A 17,915-nucleotide genomic window follows, 5' to 3' on the forward strand; every position below is an offset into this window, starting at 1 on the left:
ACTTGCTTGTTCATCTAACCTCATTTCCCACTTTTCCTGTTCAACTTCTAACACCTGCCCACCCTAACCACAAATGCACACACACATGCACACATTATTTTCACTAAAAATATGAGATTTTATTCTTTGTTGATCGGGGTATATTATGAGGACAGCTCTTAAGGTAAAGTGAAGAATTCATTCATTTAACAAATACTTACTGAGCATCTTCTATGCACTCTTCTAAATTTTGGAGATTAGTGAGCAAAATAGACAAAAATTTTACCTCACAAAATGAGATAAATCTATATTAAGGGGACAAAAAGCAAGTTGCATAACATATTTTTATTTTAAAAATTCCATTTATAAAATAGGCTAGCAGGGAAAGAGGAAAGAGAGAATTCTATTTTATTACTTTATATACTTCTGTATTCTATTGTATAATAATGTACAGTGATAAGTGATACTATGCAATTCTTAGAATTATTAAGAACAAAATATCTCAATGCTCACACTCACCATACACCCATGGAGGGGGTGTGGAAGGCCCCATTCCCCAGGTGTCTTGGCTGCAGTACAATGTGATTGTCTAAAGCCACAGGGAAAATGGCGGAAAATTTACCATCACCATTTGCCAAAAAAAACAATTTATGGCTTTGTTCTTTTCTTAAGCTCCCAATCTGGCTACATACTATATCTCATGGGGGCTTTTACTCCTGAATCTTGATTAAACTCCATAGGCTAAATCTATTAGCCTCAAAAATATTGGGTAGTTGCCATGGCTTATCTACCTCTTCATTACTACAGTAATTGGTTTTGTCCTATCATTTGAAATAAGCAGGATGAATACAACCACACTCATCTTCATTCATATAATCACAGATAACTATGCTAATAATCAGAAGAAATACCAAGAAGAGACCATCCCAGCTTTAAGAGATTGTCCCATTAGTGAAGTAAACCAAAAGGTCTTTCTGGTGGTCAAAGAACTTTACACAAAAAATTGAATTCTGTGTCGACTAATACCAACTATTTATTTTGTTTTTGACATAATACTTCTAACCATAATTATTATAACTATCTCTCTTACTAATATCTAACATTGAAAGATAAAAAAATTAAGTTGAATTTCTCTGATGTTGAGTTCCATTAACATCATTAAATGTTCTCAAATATTAGTTATTAATGGACAGACTAAATAAAATCATGTATTAAAAAAAGAATAAAGGAGGGACTGGATGGCTCAGTGGATTAAGCCTCTGCCTTCAGCTCAGGTCATGATCTCAGTGTCCTGGGATCAAGACCCACATCGGACTCTTTAGTGAGGAGGGAGCCTGCTTCCCCCTCTCTGTCTGCCTGCCTCTCTACCTCCTTGTGATCTCTCTCTCTGTGTCAAATAAATAAATAAAATATTTATTAAAAAAGAATAAAATCTCTCTCTCTCAAGGGCACATAATCATTTATAAGTTATTTCTTCTCAACATAAAAAAAAATTTCTACTAAAGTAAAGAAAGTTAAGGGAATAGAATTTGAGGTTAGAAGATATTTTAAACAGGAAAGGGGAGGAGTCAAGATGGCGGAGAAGTAGCAGGCTGAGACTACTTCAGCTAGCCGGAGATCAGCTAGATAGCTTATCTAAAGATTGCAAACACCTGAAAATCCATTGGCCGATCGAAGAGAAGAAGAACAGCAATTCTGGAAACAGAAAAACAACCACTTTCTGAAAGGTAGGACCGGCGGAGAAGTGAATCCAAAGCTACGGGAAGATAGACCCCGGGGGGAGGGGCCGGCTCCCGGCAAGCGGCGGAGCAACCGTGCACAAAATCAGGACTTTTAAAAGTCTGTTCCGCTGAGGGACATCGCTCCAGAGGCTAAACCGGGGCGAAGCCCACGCGGGGTCAGCGTGGCCTCAGGTCCCGCAGGGTCACAGAAGGATTGGGGGTGTCTGAGTGTCGCAGAGCTTGCGGGTATTGGAACGGGAAAGCCGGCTGCAAAGACACAGCCGACAGTAAGCTCACAGCTTGGTGTTACCTTGAACCGGTCGCAGGCTCGGTGAGCTCGGAGCGTGGCCGCAGGTCAGGAAGACGGGAGTAACTGGGCGCTCTTCTCTGAGGGCGCACTGAGGAGTGGGGCCCTGGGCTCTCGGCTCCTCCGGGCCTGAGACCAGGAGACCGTCATTTGTATTCCCGCCCTCCGGAACTCTACGGAAAGCGCTCAGGGAACAAAAGCTCCTGAAAGCAAACCTGAGCGGATTACTCACCCCGGCCCCTGATAAGGGCGGTGCAATTCCGTCTGGAGCAAAGACACCTGAGAATCACTACACCAGGCCCCTCCCCCAGAAGATCAACAAGAAATCCAGCCGAGACCAAGTTCACCTACCAAGGAGTGCAGTTTCAATACCAAGGAGAGCAGCAGAATTCCAGAGGAGGAGAAAGCAAAGCAGGGAACTTATGGCTCTTTCCCTGTCATTTTTTTTAGTCTTGCAGTTAATTTAATTTTTTTCTTTTTCGTTTTTTGTTTTTTTTCTCACCTTCTGGTAAATTTTTTTTTAACTTTTACCTTTTTCTTTTTTAATGTTTTTTAACTAGTTTATCCAATATATATATTTTTTCTTTTTTATATTTTTCTTATTTGTTTTCTTTTTTTTAATTCTTTTCCTTTTTCTTTTTTTTTCTTTCTTCCTTTTTGAACCTCTTTTTATCCCCTTTCTCCCCCCTCACGATTTGGGATCTCTTCTAATTTGGTTAAAGCATATTTTCCTGGGGTTGTTGCCACCCTTTTAGTATTTTACTTGCTCCTTCATATACTCTTATCTGGACAAAATGACAAGACGGAAAAATTCAACCCAAAAAAAAAAAGAACAAGAGGCAGTACCGAAGGCTAGGGACCTAATCAATACAGACATCGGTAATATGTCAGATCTAGAGTTCAGAATGACAATTCTCAAGGTTCTAGCCGGGCTCGGAAAAGGCATGGAAGATATTAGAGAAACCCTCTCGAGAGATATAAAAGCCCTTTCTGGAGAAATAAAAGAACTAAAATCTAACCAAGTTGAAACCAAAAAAGCTATTAATGAGGTGCAATCAAAAATGGAGGCTCTCACTGCTAGGATAAATGAGGCAGAAGAAAGAATTAGTGATATAGAAGACCAAATGACAGAGAATAAAGAAGCTGAGCAAAAGAGGGACAAACAGCTACTGGACCACGAGGGGAGAATTCGAGAGATAAGTGACACCATAAGACGAAACAACATTAGAATAATTGGGATTCCAGAAGAAGAAGAAAGAGAGAGGGGAGCAGAAGGTATACTGGAGAGAATTATTGGGGAGAATTTCCCCAATATGGCAAAGGGAACAAGCATCAAAATTCAGGAGGTTCAGAGAACGCCCCTCAAAATCAATAAGAATAGGCCCACACCCCGTCACCTAATAGTAAAATTTACAAGTCTCAGTGACAAAGAGAAAATCCTGAAAGCAGCCAGGGAAAAGAAGTCTGTAACATACAATGGTAAAAATATTAGATTGGCAGCTGACTTATCCACAGAGACCTGGCAGGCCAGAAAAAGTTGGCATGATATTTTCAGAGCACTAAATGAGAAAAACATGCAGCCCAGAATACTATATCCAGCTAGGCTATCATTGAAAATAGAAGGAGAGATTAAAAGCTTCCAGGACAAACAACAACTGAAAGAATTTGCAAACACCAAACCAGCTCTACAGGAAATATTGAAAGGGGTCCTCTAAGCAAAGAGAGAGCCTACAAGTGGTAGATCAGAAAGGAACAGAGACCATATACAGTAACAGTCACCTTACAGGCAATACAATGGCACTAAATTCATATCTCTCAATAGTTACCCTGAATGTGAATGGGCTAAATGCCCCTGTCAAAAGACACAGGGTATCAGAATGGATAAAAAAACAAAACCCATCTATATGTTGCCTTCAAGAAACTCATTTTAAGCCCGAAGACACCTCCAGATTTAAAGTGAGGGGGTGGAAAAGAATTTTCCATGCTAATGGACATCAGAAGAAAGCAGGAGTGGCAATCCTTATATCAGATCAATTAGATTTTAAGCCAAAGACTATAGTAAGAGATGAGGAAGGACACTATATCATACTCAAAGGGTCTGTCCAACAAGAAGATTTAACAATTTTAAATATCTATGCCCCCAACGTGGGAGCAGCCAACTATATAAACCAATTAATAACAAAATCAAAGAAACACATCAACAATAATACAATAATAGTAGGGGACTTTAACACTCCCATCACTGAAATGGACAGATCATCCAAGCAAAAGATCAGCAAGGAAATAAAGGCCTTAAATGACACACTGGACCAGATGGACATCACAGATATATTCAGAACATTTCATCCCAAAGCAACAGAATACACATTCTTCTCTAGTGCACATGGAACATTCTCCAGAATAGATCACATCCTCGGTCCTAAATCAGGACTCAACCGGTATCAAAAGATTGGGATCATTCCCTGCATATTTTCAGACCACAATGCTCTAAAGCTAGAACTCAACCACAAAAGGAAGTTTGGAAAGAACCCAAATACATGGAGATTAAACAGTATCCTTCTAAAGAATGAATGGGTCAACCGGGAAATTAAAGAAGAATTGAAAAAAATCATGGAAACAAATGATAATGAAAATACAACGGTTCAAAATCTGTGGGACACAACAAAGGCAGTCCTGAGAGGAAAATATATAGCGGTACAAGCCTTTCTCAAGAAACAAGAAAGGTCTCAGGTACACAACCTAACCCTACACCTAAAGGAGCTGGAGAAAGAACAAGAAAGAAACCCTAAGCCAAGCAGGAGAAGAGAAATCATAAAGATCAGAGCAGAAATCAATGAAATAGAAACCAAGAAAACAATAGAACAAATCAACGAAACTAGGAGCTGGTTCTTTGAAAGAATTAATAAAATTGATAAACCCCTGGCCCGACTTATCAAAAAGAAAAGAGAAAGGACCCAAATAAATAAAATCATGAATGAAAGAGGAGAGATCACAACTAACACCAAAGAAATACAAACTATTATAAGAACATACTATTAGCAACTCTACACCAATAAATTTGACAATCTGGAAGAAATGGATGCATTCCTAGAAACATATAAACTACCACAACTGAACCAGGAAGAAATAGAAAGCCTGAACAGACCCATAACCAGTAAGGAGATTGAAACAGTCATTAAAAATCTCCAAACAAACAAAAGCCCAGGGCCAGACGGCTTCCCAGGGGAATTCTACCAAACATTTAAAGAAGAACTAATTCCTATTCTCCTGAAACTGTTCCAAAAAATAGAAATGGAAGGAAAACTTCCAAACTCATTTTATGAGGCCAGCATCACCTTGATCCCAAAACCAGACAAGGATCCCATCAAAAAAGAGAGCTATAGACCTATATCCTTGATGAACACAGATGGGAAAATACTCAACAAAATACTAGCCAATAGGATTCAACAGTACATTAAAAGGATTATTCACCACGACCAAGTGGGATTTATTCCAGGGCTGCAAGGTTGGTTCAACATCCGCAAATCAGTCAATGTGATACAGCACATCAATAAAAGAAAGAACAAGAACCATATGATACTCTCAATAGATGCTGAAAAAGCATTTGACAAAGTACAGCATCCCTTCCTGATCAAAACTCTTCAAAGTGTAGGGATAGAGGGCACATACCTCAATATCATCAAAGCCATCTATGAAAAACCCACCGCAAATATCATTCTCAATGGAGAAAAACTGAAAGCTTTTCCGCTAAGGTCAGGAACACGGCAGGGATGTCCATTATCACCACTGCTATTCAACATAGTACTAGAGGTCCTAGCCTCAGCAATCAGACAACAAAAGGAAATTAAAGGCATCCAAATCGGCAAAGAAGAAGTCAAATTATCACTCTTTGCAGATGATATGATACTATATGTGGAAAACCCAAAAGACTCCACTCCAAAACTGCTAGAACTTATACAGGAATTCAGTAAAGTGTCAGGATATAAAATCAATGCACAGAAATCAGTTGCATTTCTCTACACCAACAGCAAGACAGAAGAAAGAGAAATTAAAGAGTCAATCCCATTTACAATTGCACCCAAAACCATAAGATACCTAGGAATAAACCTAACCAGAGAGGCACAGAATCTATACTCAGAAAACTATAAAGTACTCATGAAAGAAATTGAGGAAGACACAAAGAAATGGAAAAATGTTCCATGCTCCTGGATTGGAAGAATAAACACTGTGAAAATGTCTATGCTACCTAAAGCAATCTACACATTTAATGCAATTCCTATCAAAGTACCATCCATCTTTTTCAAAGAAATGGAACAAATAATTCTAAAATTTATATGGAACCAGAAAAGACCTCGAATAGCCAAAGGGATATTGAAAAAGAAAGCCAACGTTGGTGGCGTCACAATTCCGGACTTCAAACTCTATTACAAAGCTGTCATCATCAAGACAGTATGGTACTGGCACAAAAACAGACACATAGATCAATGGAACAGAATAGAGAGCCCAGAAATAGACCCTCAACTCTACAGTCAACTAATCTTCGACAAAGCAGGAAAGAATGTCCAATGGAAAAAAGACAGCCTCTTCAATAAATGGTGCTGGGAAAATTGGACAGCCACATGCAGAAAAATGAAATTGGACCATTTCCTTACACCACACACAAAAATAGACTCAAAATGGATGAAGGACCTCAATGTGCGAAAGGAATCCATCAAAATCCTTGAGGAGAACACAGGCAGCAACCTCTTCGACCTCAGCCGCAGCAACATCTTCCTAGGAACAACACCAAAGGCAAGGGAAGCAAGGGCAAAAATGAACTATTGGGATTTCATCAAGATCAAAAGCTTTTGCACAGCAAAGGAAACAGTTAACAAAATCAAAAGACAACTGACAGAATGGGAGAAGATATTTGCAAACGACATATCAGATAAAGGACTAGTGTCCAGAATCTATAAAGAACTTAGCAAACTCAACACCCAAAGAACAAATAATCCAATCAAGAAATGGGCAGAGGACATGAACAGACATTTCTGCAAAGAAGACATCCAGATGGCCAACAGACACATGAAAAAGTGCTCCATATCACTCGGCATCAGGGAAATACAAATCAAAACCACAATGCGATATCACCTCACACCAGTCAGAATGGCTAAAATCAACAAGTCAGGAAATGACAGATGCTGCCAAGGATGTGGAGAAAGGGGAACCCTCCTACACCGTTGGTGGGAATGCAAGCTGGTCCAGCCGCTCTGGAAAACAGCATGGAGGTTCCTCAAAATGTTGAAAATAGAACTGCCCTATGACCCAGCAATTGCACTATTGGGTATTTACCCTAAAGATACAAACGTAGTGATCCAAAGGGGCACGTGCACCCGAATGTTTATAGCAGCAATGTCCACAATAGCCAAATTATGGAAAGAATCTAGATGTCCATCAACAGATGAATGTATCAAGAAGATGTGGTATATATACACAATGGAATACTATGCAGCCATCAAAAGAAATGAAATCTTGCCATTTGTGACAACATGGATGGAACTAGAGCATATCATGCTTAGTGAAATAAGTCAAGCAGAGAAAGACAACTATCATATGATCTCCCTGATATGAGGAAGTGGTGATGCAACATGGGGGCTAAGTGGGTAGGAGAAGAATCAATGAAACAAGATGGGATTGGCAGGGAGACAAACCATAAGTGACTCTTAATCTCACAAAACAAACTGAGGGTTGCTGGGGGCAGGAGGTTTGGGAGAAGGGGGTGGGATTATGGACATTGGGGAGGGTATGTGCTTTGGTGAGTGCTGTGAAGTGTGTAAACCTGGTGATTCACAGACCTGTATCCCTGGGGATAAAAATATATGTTTATAAAAAATAAAAAATTAAAAAAAAATTAAAAAAATAAAAAAAGAAGATATTTAAACAAATTAGTTTCCTTCTAAATTAATGTTTTAAATAATTGCTTATATACTGAATAATAATCAAAGACTTAAAAATTTTTAACTTAAAAGAGAATGTTTATTCCTCTCACTACCATCATATTTACATCTACCACTTGATTCATATTTTTCAAAAAGCATTTTGGCCACCACTGGGGTCCACTTTTATATAAATGCTATATATGTAAAAATGTGTTTATAATGTTACTGATCTTTTTGTCTTTTCACTGCACTGACTTTTAGTCGAAAGGTGCAAAACTAATGATAAGTAAAATTACTGGCGACTTACCATAAATCAAGCCAGTGACACTGAATTGTACTAGTTAGCAGTCATTGAAGTCTTTGTAAACACACATATGTACTTTTTATTTTTTCTTCTTCAAGATTGTATTTAAACTTAAGCTAGTTAACATATAATGTAGTTTTGGTTTCAGGAGTAGAATTTAGTAATTCATCACTTACATATAACACCCAATGCTTATCACAAGTACACATGTATTTTCTTTAATGTCAGTTTCACTTAAAAATTCTTGATATGAACAGACATTTCTGCAAAGAAGACATCCAGATGGCCAACAGACACATGAAAAAGTGCTCCATATCACTCGGCATCAGGGAAATACAAATCAAAACCACAATGCGATATCACCTCACACCAGTCAGAATGGCTAAAATCAACAAGTCAGGAAATGACAGATGCTGGCGAGGATGTGGAGAAAGGGGAACCCTCCTACACTGTTGGTGGGAATACAAGCTGGTGCAACTGCTCTGGAAAACAGCATGGAGGTTCCTCAAAATGTTGAAAATAGAACTGCCCTATGACCCAGCAATTGCACTACTGGGTATTTACCCTAAAGATACAAACGTAGTGATCCGAAGGGGCACGTGCACCCGAATGTTTATAGCAGCAATGTCCACAATAGCCAAACTATGGAAAGAACCTAGATGTCCATCAACAGATGAATGGATCAAGAAGATGTGGTATATATACACAATGGAATACTCTGCAGCCATCAAAAGAAATGAAATCTTGCCATTTGTGGCAACGTGGATGGAACTAGAGCATATCATGCTTAGCGAAATAAGTCAAGCGGAGAAAGACAACTATCATATGATCTCCCTGATATGAGGAAGTGGTGATGCAACATGGGGACTTAAGGGGGTAGGAGAAGAAAAAATGAAACAAGATGGGATTTGGAGGGAGACAAACCATAAGTGACTCTTAATCTCACAAAACAAACTGAGGGTTGCTGGGGGAGGGGTGTTGGGAGAAGGGGGGTGGGATTATGGACATTGCGGAGGGTGTGTGCTTTGGTGAGTGCTGTGAAGTGTGTAAATCGGGCGATTCACAGACCTGTACCCCTGGGGATAAAAATATATTATATGTTTATAAAAAATAAATAAATAAATAAAAGTTTAAAAAAATAAAGATTAAAAAAAATTCTTGATAAAACAGTAAAAAAAATTAACTTATTAAATCTCAACTTAGAGTTTACTTTATAAGTAACCAAATTATAAGTACATATAAAGTAATTCTGCTACATACCAAAATAACAATTGTTTCTTGACGAAAAGGACTTGTGTGAGTCTTCAAGATCCAAACTAATGGATTTTTCCATAGGACACCATTTTTACTTGACAGAATGAATGACAGGCACAGAATGGTATTCAAACTAGGGTTTTTGTGTGTTTTTTTGTTTTTGTTTTTTTTTAATTCAACTATAGTTAACATAAGTACTACATTAGTTTCAGGTGTACAATATAATAACTCAACAATTCTATACATTAAGCAGTGGTCATCATGATAAGTGTATTCTTAATCCCCTTCACATATTTCACCAATCCCCTCCCCTCTGGCAACCACCAGTTTGTTCTCTATAATTAAAAGTCTTATTTTTTGTCTTTTCTCTTTTTTCATTTTTTTGTTTGTTTCTTAAATTCCATGTATGACTGAAATCATGTGGTTATTTGCCTTTCTTTGACTGACTTTATTTCACCTTTTGCATTATACCTTCCAGAACCATCCATGTTGTTGCAAATGGCAAGAGTTCATACTTTTTTGTGGCTGGGTAATATTTCATTGTATATACCACATTTTCTTAACCTATTCATGTATGACTAGACAATTGGGTTGCTTCCATATCTTGGATTTTTAAAAGACATTTTCTTAAAAATGTTATGAAGTGAGTCTTTTCACTTCAAGGAAAACAACTGGCTGTATTTGTTTTTAATAATAAAAGTCAAATTTACAAATGTGATATTAATGGATGTGATTATTTTATATTGTATCATGAAATATGTCAACATTTGGAAGGTCTATGTAACTGTATGATCCAATATTTTCCAAATGACCAAACCAGGTAATAAAATCATACATTGCTAAAAGATCCATTCAAAGTACAAGTTAGATCAATGGCAATAAAATATAAAGAGCTCATTATGTTTCAGATTCTAAGTCACAATTAACCTTTATATTACTTGTAAATTATAATACAAAGAAATCCACAATTATCTATAAAAGCTATTAAAATACTTCACTTTCTAAACCATATATGCATAGTGTTTCATATACTTCTACCAAAACAACATATTGTAGCAGACTGAATGCAGGAGCAGCCATGAGAATGTAAATATGTTGTGTTATGCCTGACATTAAATAAGTTTGCAAAAAAGTGAAATAATGCTACTCATTTAACTAAATTATGTTTTAGAAATTAAAGCTATTTTTATTAAATGTTATTTATCTTAACAACACATTTGTTATTGTAAATTTATTAATCAATATTAACATTTTTCTCATTCAAAATACGTCAATAGACAAAAGCCACATAAATAAAAGTACTTTGGGTCCTCATTAATTTTTAAGAGTATTAAAATAGACCTAAAATTGCTGACCTATATGTAAACAATTCTAAGACATTAGTCTCATCAAACTATAGGCAAATTGAGCTAGCTGCTCCCCCAACTCCAAAGACATGGGGGGCACTCAAATAAGTGCTAAATGTAAATGATCCTCAAAACTATTCCAGAAAACAATACAATTTTGGAATGAACAAAAAGTATAGGTTTTAAATTAGAACTGAATTAAAAACTAGCTCTACAACTTACTACCTTTATGGTTTTGGACAATTATTTGTGCTTTTTCTGAGCCTTTGTTTCTTCATATATAAAGTAAGACTTACAATATCTGTCCAGTAGAACTGTTGTTAAATATTAATAAATAAACATTATTCAATATTGTTAAATAAAAGGGTGAAGATGTGTAGCAGTTAGGATTCTTACACACTGCAAATGGCAAGATTTCAGGGTTTTTGATGGTTGCATCCCATCAAATGTATTTCATTATAATTTGCAATGATACGGATGGAACTAGAGGGTATTATACTAAGCAAAATAAGTCACTCAGAGAAAGATAATTATCATATGATCTCCCTGATATGAGGAATTTGAGAGGGAGGGTGGGGGGCCATAGGGGAAGGGAGGGAAAATGAAACAAGATGGGACCAGGGAGTGAGATGCACCATAAGAGACTCTTAATCTCAGGAAATGAACTGAGAATTGCTGGAGGGGAGGAGGGTGGGAGGGATAGGGTGGCTGGGTGATGGACAATGGGGAGGGTATGTGCTATGGTGAGTGCTGTGAAATGTGTAAGGCTGATGATTCACAGACCTGTGTCCCTGAAACAAATAATACATTATAGTTAAAAATATATAGAGATATATAGTTTTAAAAAAACAACTCTTATACACTGCTGGCAATAATGAAAAGTAGTGCAGCTGCTTTGGAAAATAGTCTGTCAGTTCCTCAAAAGGAACTAGGTACATATACCCAAGAGGAATGAAAGCATATATCCACACCAGAACTTGTATAATGTTCATTGCAGCATTAATCATAATAACTAAAAAATGGAAGCAACTCATGTCCATCAACTGATGAGAGCATGGATAAAAGGTGGCACAGATCCATTTAATGGAATTTTATTTGCCACTGAAAAGGAATAAAATACTAATACCTGCCACAATACTGATGAACTTGGAGAACATTGTGCTAAATGAAAGATGCTCATCACAAACAAAACAAAACAAAACAAAAACAAAATCCAAAAAACACACACACACACAAACATATAATTCCATTTATATGAAATGTCCAAAATACACAAATCTACAGAGATAGGAATACATTAATGGTTGCTCGGGGCTGGGAAATTTGGAGGGAAATGGAGGGTGACTGTGTAAAGATAAGGTATTCCTTTAGGGGAGCTGATGGTGGTAACAATTGCACAACTCTATGAAAATGTTTTTAAAAAACCAACCGAATTGTACTCTTTAAATGGGTAAATTTTATGATATATGAATTATATCTCAATAAAGACATTGCTAAACAAACAGCAAATGAAGGTGAAAATGCCTATCAAAATGCATGACACACACCAGAAGTTCAATAAATGCTTTCTTTGTCTTGGTCATAACCAATATGTCTTTCAAAATCCACTCACAAACTTAAGATATATCAAAGTTTTGAAGTGAGTTATTTAGACCATGGTAAATATTTAAATATCAATGATCAATAAACACTATAATGTATTCACAAAAGAAATTCCTATTTTCCTGGCACCTAAATGGCTCAATCAGTTAAGCATCCAACTCTTGCTTTTGGTTTAGGTCATGATCTCAGGGTCGTGGGACTGAACCCTATGTCAGACTCCATGCTGGGCGTGGAGCCTGCCTGGGATTCTCTCTCTCCCTCTTCCTCCTCCCCCCACCCAATTCATGCTCTTGCTCTCTCTCTGAAAAATAAAAAAAGAAGTTCCTATTTTCTTGTCTAGTTATTCTTATTGATATAACAGAAACTATCCCTTTTTAAAAATCTCTATGAAATGTGAATGAATAAACAGGACTGAACTTCTAAGATTCCTTACAGTTATTTAATATGACTAAAATTTAATAACTGCTTTAAATTTTGGTGTCTTAATTGAGGCTTCCTAGTATGAACTATGTTTCAGGGAAAAAAGCAGAAAACTTGTATATGAGGTATGAGAAAATCGCTTAGCAGATATTTACGGACAACTTCCCTCAGTTAAATTGCTATTTATGAAAAAAAATTAAGCCATCTCTATCTCATAATTCCTCTTTTTACTAAAGAATAAAATTATTATATAGTAAAGTATTTGGTATTGCAAATTCATTGACTATAAAGGTTACCTTGAAAAAATATCCAATTCATGTTAAGAATAATCATACTAGGAAGCAAAACACACTCTAGAACTGTTGTCCTTTACAATGGGAACAAAGCTACCTATGCTCTTGTCTACGTCAGTCTTGTATTTGTGAAGTCCAGTTAAAAGCGGAACTTTTTGTATCTGAGTTTCCACTTTTAGATCTGCCCATTGGTGTAAGTGAGCAGACATATCTTGGCTATTGAGGCATGCGGAACTTTTTGTATCTGAGTTTCCACTTTTAGATCTGCCCATTGGCGTAAGTGAGCAGACATATCTTGGCTATTGAGGCATAAACTAACTAGAACTTCCACTCAGAAGCAGAAGCATACTAGTAAAGCCAGGGTGAGGAAACAGAAGAATAAAAGCAATTTCTCAGTCTTCTCTGACATTCACAGGTTTCTTATACATCTCTCTAATTCACTACATTCATTCCATCATCCATTGAGTAAATATTTGTTATATACCTTGGATTAAGCAGTGAACTCACACATACCCTGTTTTCATTCAACATACCTTTGAGTGGAGAAATTCAGATCACAAAAGAAATTAAAAAATAAAAAGTATATCAAGATGCAGCAAATGTTAAAGAAAAAGAAAAAAGCTAAATAGGTAGAAGAGGTTCCAACATTAAGTAGGATGGTCATGATAGGTCTCTCTGAGAATGACAATTAAGCAAGAACTTAGAAATGTTCTGAGGAATAACTGGAAAAATGACTCAAGAAAGTATTGAGGAGGAGAGCCTGGGTGACTCAGTGGGTTAAACCTCTGCCTTTGGCTTAGGTCATGATGGCAGAGTCTGGGATCAAGCCCCACATCCCGCTCTCCACTCAGCCGGGAGCCTGCATTCCCCGCCCCCCTTGCTTGCCTCTTTGCCTACTTGTGATTTCTCTCTGTGTCAAAATAAATAAAATCTTAAAAAAAAAAAAAACAGTAGCAGGGAGTAGAGCATTCCAAGAAGATTAAACAACAAATGCAAAGGTCCTGAGGTGTGTGACTATTTGAAGAACACTAGGACATAAACATACCATGAGCAAGGGAAGAGGTGGTATTTTGATACAGTAAATATATATTTGGTCTTCACCCCCAATTCCTGGCATAGAGCTTCAAAAATCTTTGTAATTTCCTGAGTGGTAAGAGTGAGAGGAGTGTCTCTTATTCATAATAAGCCCCTTTCAACTGTACCTGAGTTTATGTTTATGAGGTGATTCTTAATGAGGCCCTAGATAGCTCCAGGAAATGGGCTGGTTGCCAGAGGAACCAACTGTGGTGATTAGAGATTTGGAACTTGCAACCCTACTCCTGACCTCTGGGGAGGGGAGAGAGGCTGGGGATTGAGTTAATCACCAATAGCCAAGGATTTAATCAATCATGCCTATGTAATGGAGTCCCATAAAAATCCTAAATGAAGGAGTCCATAGAACTTCAGAGTTGGTGAATGCACCCTTATTCCAGAAGGATGGAGCATCCCATACATCATAGGAAAAGAACTACACTTGGGACCTTCCAGACCTTGCCTCACATACCTCTTCATCTTGTTCTTCATTTGTATCCTTTATAACAAAAGTAACAGTAGAGGGTTTCCCTGAATTATGTGAGCCATTAAAGCAAATAATCAAACTGTAGAGGGGGTTTGGGAACTCCTGATTTGTAACCAAGTTGGACAGAAGTGTGGATAACCTGAAGACCCATAACTTGTAATTGGTGTCTGAAGCGGGGGGCAGTCATGTGGGATTAAGCCTTTAATCTGTTGTGGGGACAGTCTGCGTACTCCGGCTTGTTAATATGAGAACTGAGTTAAATTCTCCATGAGTTGATGTCTACAGAGCACTGAAGAATTGTTTGGTGTGGAAAACTCAGATTTCCTTGGTGTCTAGAAGTGTTTTTAGTAGAAAAACAGTTTTCCTTTAGGATAGTAAGAGAAGATGAAGTTAGAGAAGAAGGAGAAGGACATATCAATCTTGTAAGGCCTTGTGGGCCATTGTAGGGGCTTTGGCCTTTATTCAGATTAATAAAGGAAACTATTAGAGGGTTTTCAGACAAAGGAGTGATATGACTTAACTGATTCTTTTAAAAGGATCCATCTCACTTCTCTGTGGAGAACAGACTGTCGGGAGATAAGGGAGAAAGCAGGGAACGTCCATTAAGAGGCTAATACAATAATCCAGGCAGGAGAGATTGGTGGCCTGGACCAAGAAATGGTAGTTGCACATCTAAACTGGGTAATTTGAGAAGAGTTAAATATTTATAAAAATATGGGGCAAGTTTTAAGGAAAACAAGGGACAGTAATCGACCCAGGAGCTAGTTACAGAATGAAGCTGTTATCATACAAAGGCCTAATGCATAGGGGGAAAGGATGGTTGCTAGAACATAGAGAATGTAGTTGTATGGAGAGGGTCACGAAAGGGTCATAACCACACGACAGCCATCTGGCGAGGAAAGAGCCCTGGAGAGGAAGAGGACACCAACCTTACTATTCTCCGGCTCTCCTGAGAGCTTCTCATTGGTTGAACCCAAATGGAAGTCTAAGAGAGAAAGGACCCAGTAGGGTTCTCACTGCACAGTTTAGAAGCACAGAGAGAGGCAAATGGAAAGTAGGTGTCGTAGTGAGGAATCAAAGTGAACTTCAGGGTCTGTGACCTGAGCATGCAAGGCAGAGTTACTGTTTACTGAGATGGAAAGGAATTTAGGCACAGAAGATCTGAGAAAGGCATCGGGAATTCCATTGTAGACATCTTAAATTTAAAAAATGTCCAAGGAGAAATGTACAGAAGAAAACTGGATATATAAATCTGGAGCTCAAGGAGGAGGTCTGGGCTGGAAATATAAATATTAACCCTGGTTGTCATGGATTTGAGATACCAAAGAAAATGTGACACTGATCTATAAATACAAATGATTCTCTTTCTTTGAGAGATAATTCTTTTATTTACTTTGAAGGGAAAAAAATCTTAAATAATATTATAATCAATTCCCTTTTTAGCATCCTCTAAAACATGAGCTTAAAAAGTTTATAATTATCTGTGTTATAATTATCTGCATATGCTATTATAGGCTGCGACCTCCTTATGGGTAGAAACGATTTCTATTCCCAATACCTAGCTAGCATAGAAAAGCCTCTCAAAAATGTTTGACAGATGAGTGGAATTAATGATAATTTAATTAAATAAGAACAGGTTTGGGAGTTGTAGGGTATCCTGAAAGTGTTTTCTAAAATGGCATATTAATGAGAAAAGTTGTTTGTTTGTTTGTTTGTTTGTTTGTTTGTTTAAAGTCTCTTCTGGCCGACTGATCCTGATCCATCCTGTAACAGGAGGTCAAGGGGAGGCCAAAGAGTCACACTTTAAACAAAGGAGTCTTAAGCAACTTTGAAAGCTTCTGTTGGTAAAGCAAAAAGCAAAGACTGTGGACAGTCTTGAGTAAAGAGGGTGGCTTGATACCAGATAATAACAAGTCACATTTATTTATTTGTTTCCTATGCCCTTGAGGCAGAACCTGCTTTTATTTCTTTCATGTTAGTTGTACTAAATATAGTGTTTATCCTTTCAATACTTGTTTTTAACACTGTTACTACATATGGGCTTATAAGAAAATATTTATGCTATTTTTACATGTTTTCAGTTATATAAATTATACATATACTGGGTATGTAATTCTGTGTCTTTTTTCACATACTATCATGTTTTTAAATTCATACATGTTGATATATACAACTATTTATTTTGACTGCTTTTCTGTTTTGGTTGCTCTTACAAACAATGTTACAGTGAATATTCTTATACACATGCTAAAGTTTCTTTAGAATGTATACATGTATATCCAAATCTATATCGGTATCTATCTACCTATCCATTTATCTATACATGCTGGATTGCTAGTTCATAGAATATGTGCATCTTCAACTTTATTAGATATAGCTAAACTCAGAGCAGATATATAAACTTAAACTCCCACAAGTAGTTTATGAGAATCCCAGTTCCTCATATTTAATCTTTGCTGGCCTGATGGATGGAAAATGGTATCTTATTATTGCTTTAATCTGCATTTCTCTATTATCCAGGCATCCTCTTCTGTGAATTGCCCATTTAATTCTGAGGCAGTGTGGAATCAACAAGCTTTGTATACCCCATGTATTATGGTTCCATATCAATGGCCAGGTCTGTTCAAGAACCTGCATGGGAAAGTCAAACAAAAAGCAGTACCTTTGAACAAAGGGATTTGGATTTTCCTCTAGAAGCCACAAAATTGAGTGGCAGTGACTCTCAGGGGAATGGGTTTAAGATATTGGAGAAAAGTTAGATACCCATATAAATGGAAATGGTCCTCTCTTTCTCTGAGAGTTTAATTTACTTTGACAAGGAAAAAAATTATCTTACTCTATTTTTCTTAGCATGTCTAATGTCCCCCTCTCTGTCTTTCCTTGGGTATTGTTTTTGTCTCTCTCTCTGCCACATACTTACACACAATCTGTATTAAAAATAATGAAAGAGGGCGCCTGGCTGGCTCAGTGGGTTAAAGCCTCTGCCTTCGGCTCAGGTCATGATCTCAGGGTCCTGGGATGGAGTCCCGCATCGGGCTCTCTGCTCAGCGGGGAGCCTGCTTCTCTCTCTCTCTCTCTCTCTCTCTCTCTCTCTGCCTGCCTCTCTGCCTACTTGTGATCTCTGTCTGTCAAATAAATAAATAAAAATCTTAAAAAAAAAAACAATGAAAGAAGCACACATAAAAATATGTGTATTAAATACCATGAAAAATA

The 17,915-nt window shown here is 37.3% G+C and overlaps 1 protein-coding gene and 1 pseudogene across 22 annotated transcripts in view; one reads left to right on the top strand and one right to left on the bottom strand.

The window, feature by feature from the left end:
• Window positions 1-17,915, bottom strand: part of SOX6 (SRY-box transcription factor 6) — a 621,788-nt gene that overhangs the window by 229,075 nt on the left and 374,798 nt on the right. The gene's annotated exons all lie outside the window — the stretch shown is intronic.
• Window positions 586-986, top strand: LOC131809792 (phosphatidylinositol N-acetylglucosaminyltransferase subunit P-like; annotated as a pseudogene).

Source organism: Mustela lutreola, chromosome 1 (assembly GCF_030435805.1).
Source record: "Mustela lutreola isolate mMusLut2 chromosome 1, mMusLut2.pri, whole genome shotgun sequence".
Lineage (NCBI taxonomy): Eukaryota > Metazoa > Chordata > Mammalia > Carnivora > Mustelidae > Mustela > Mustela lutreola.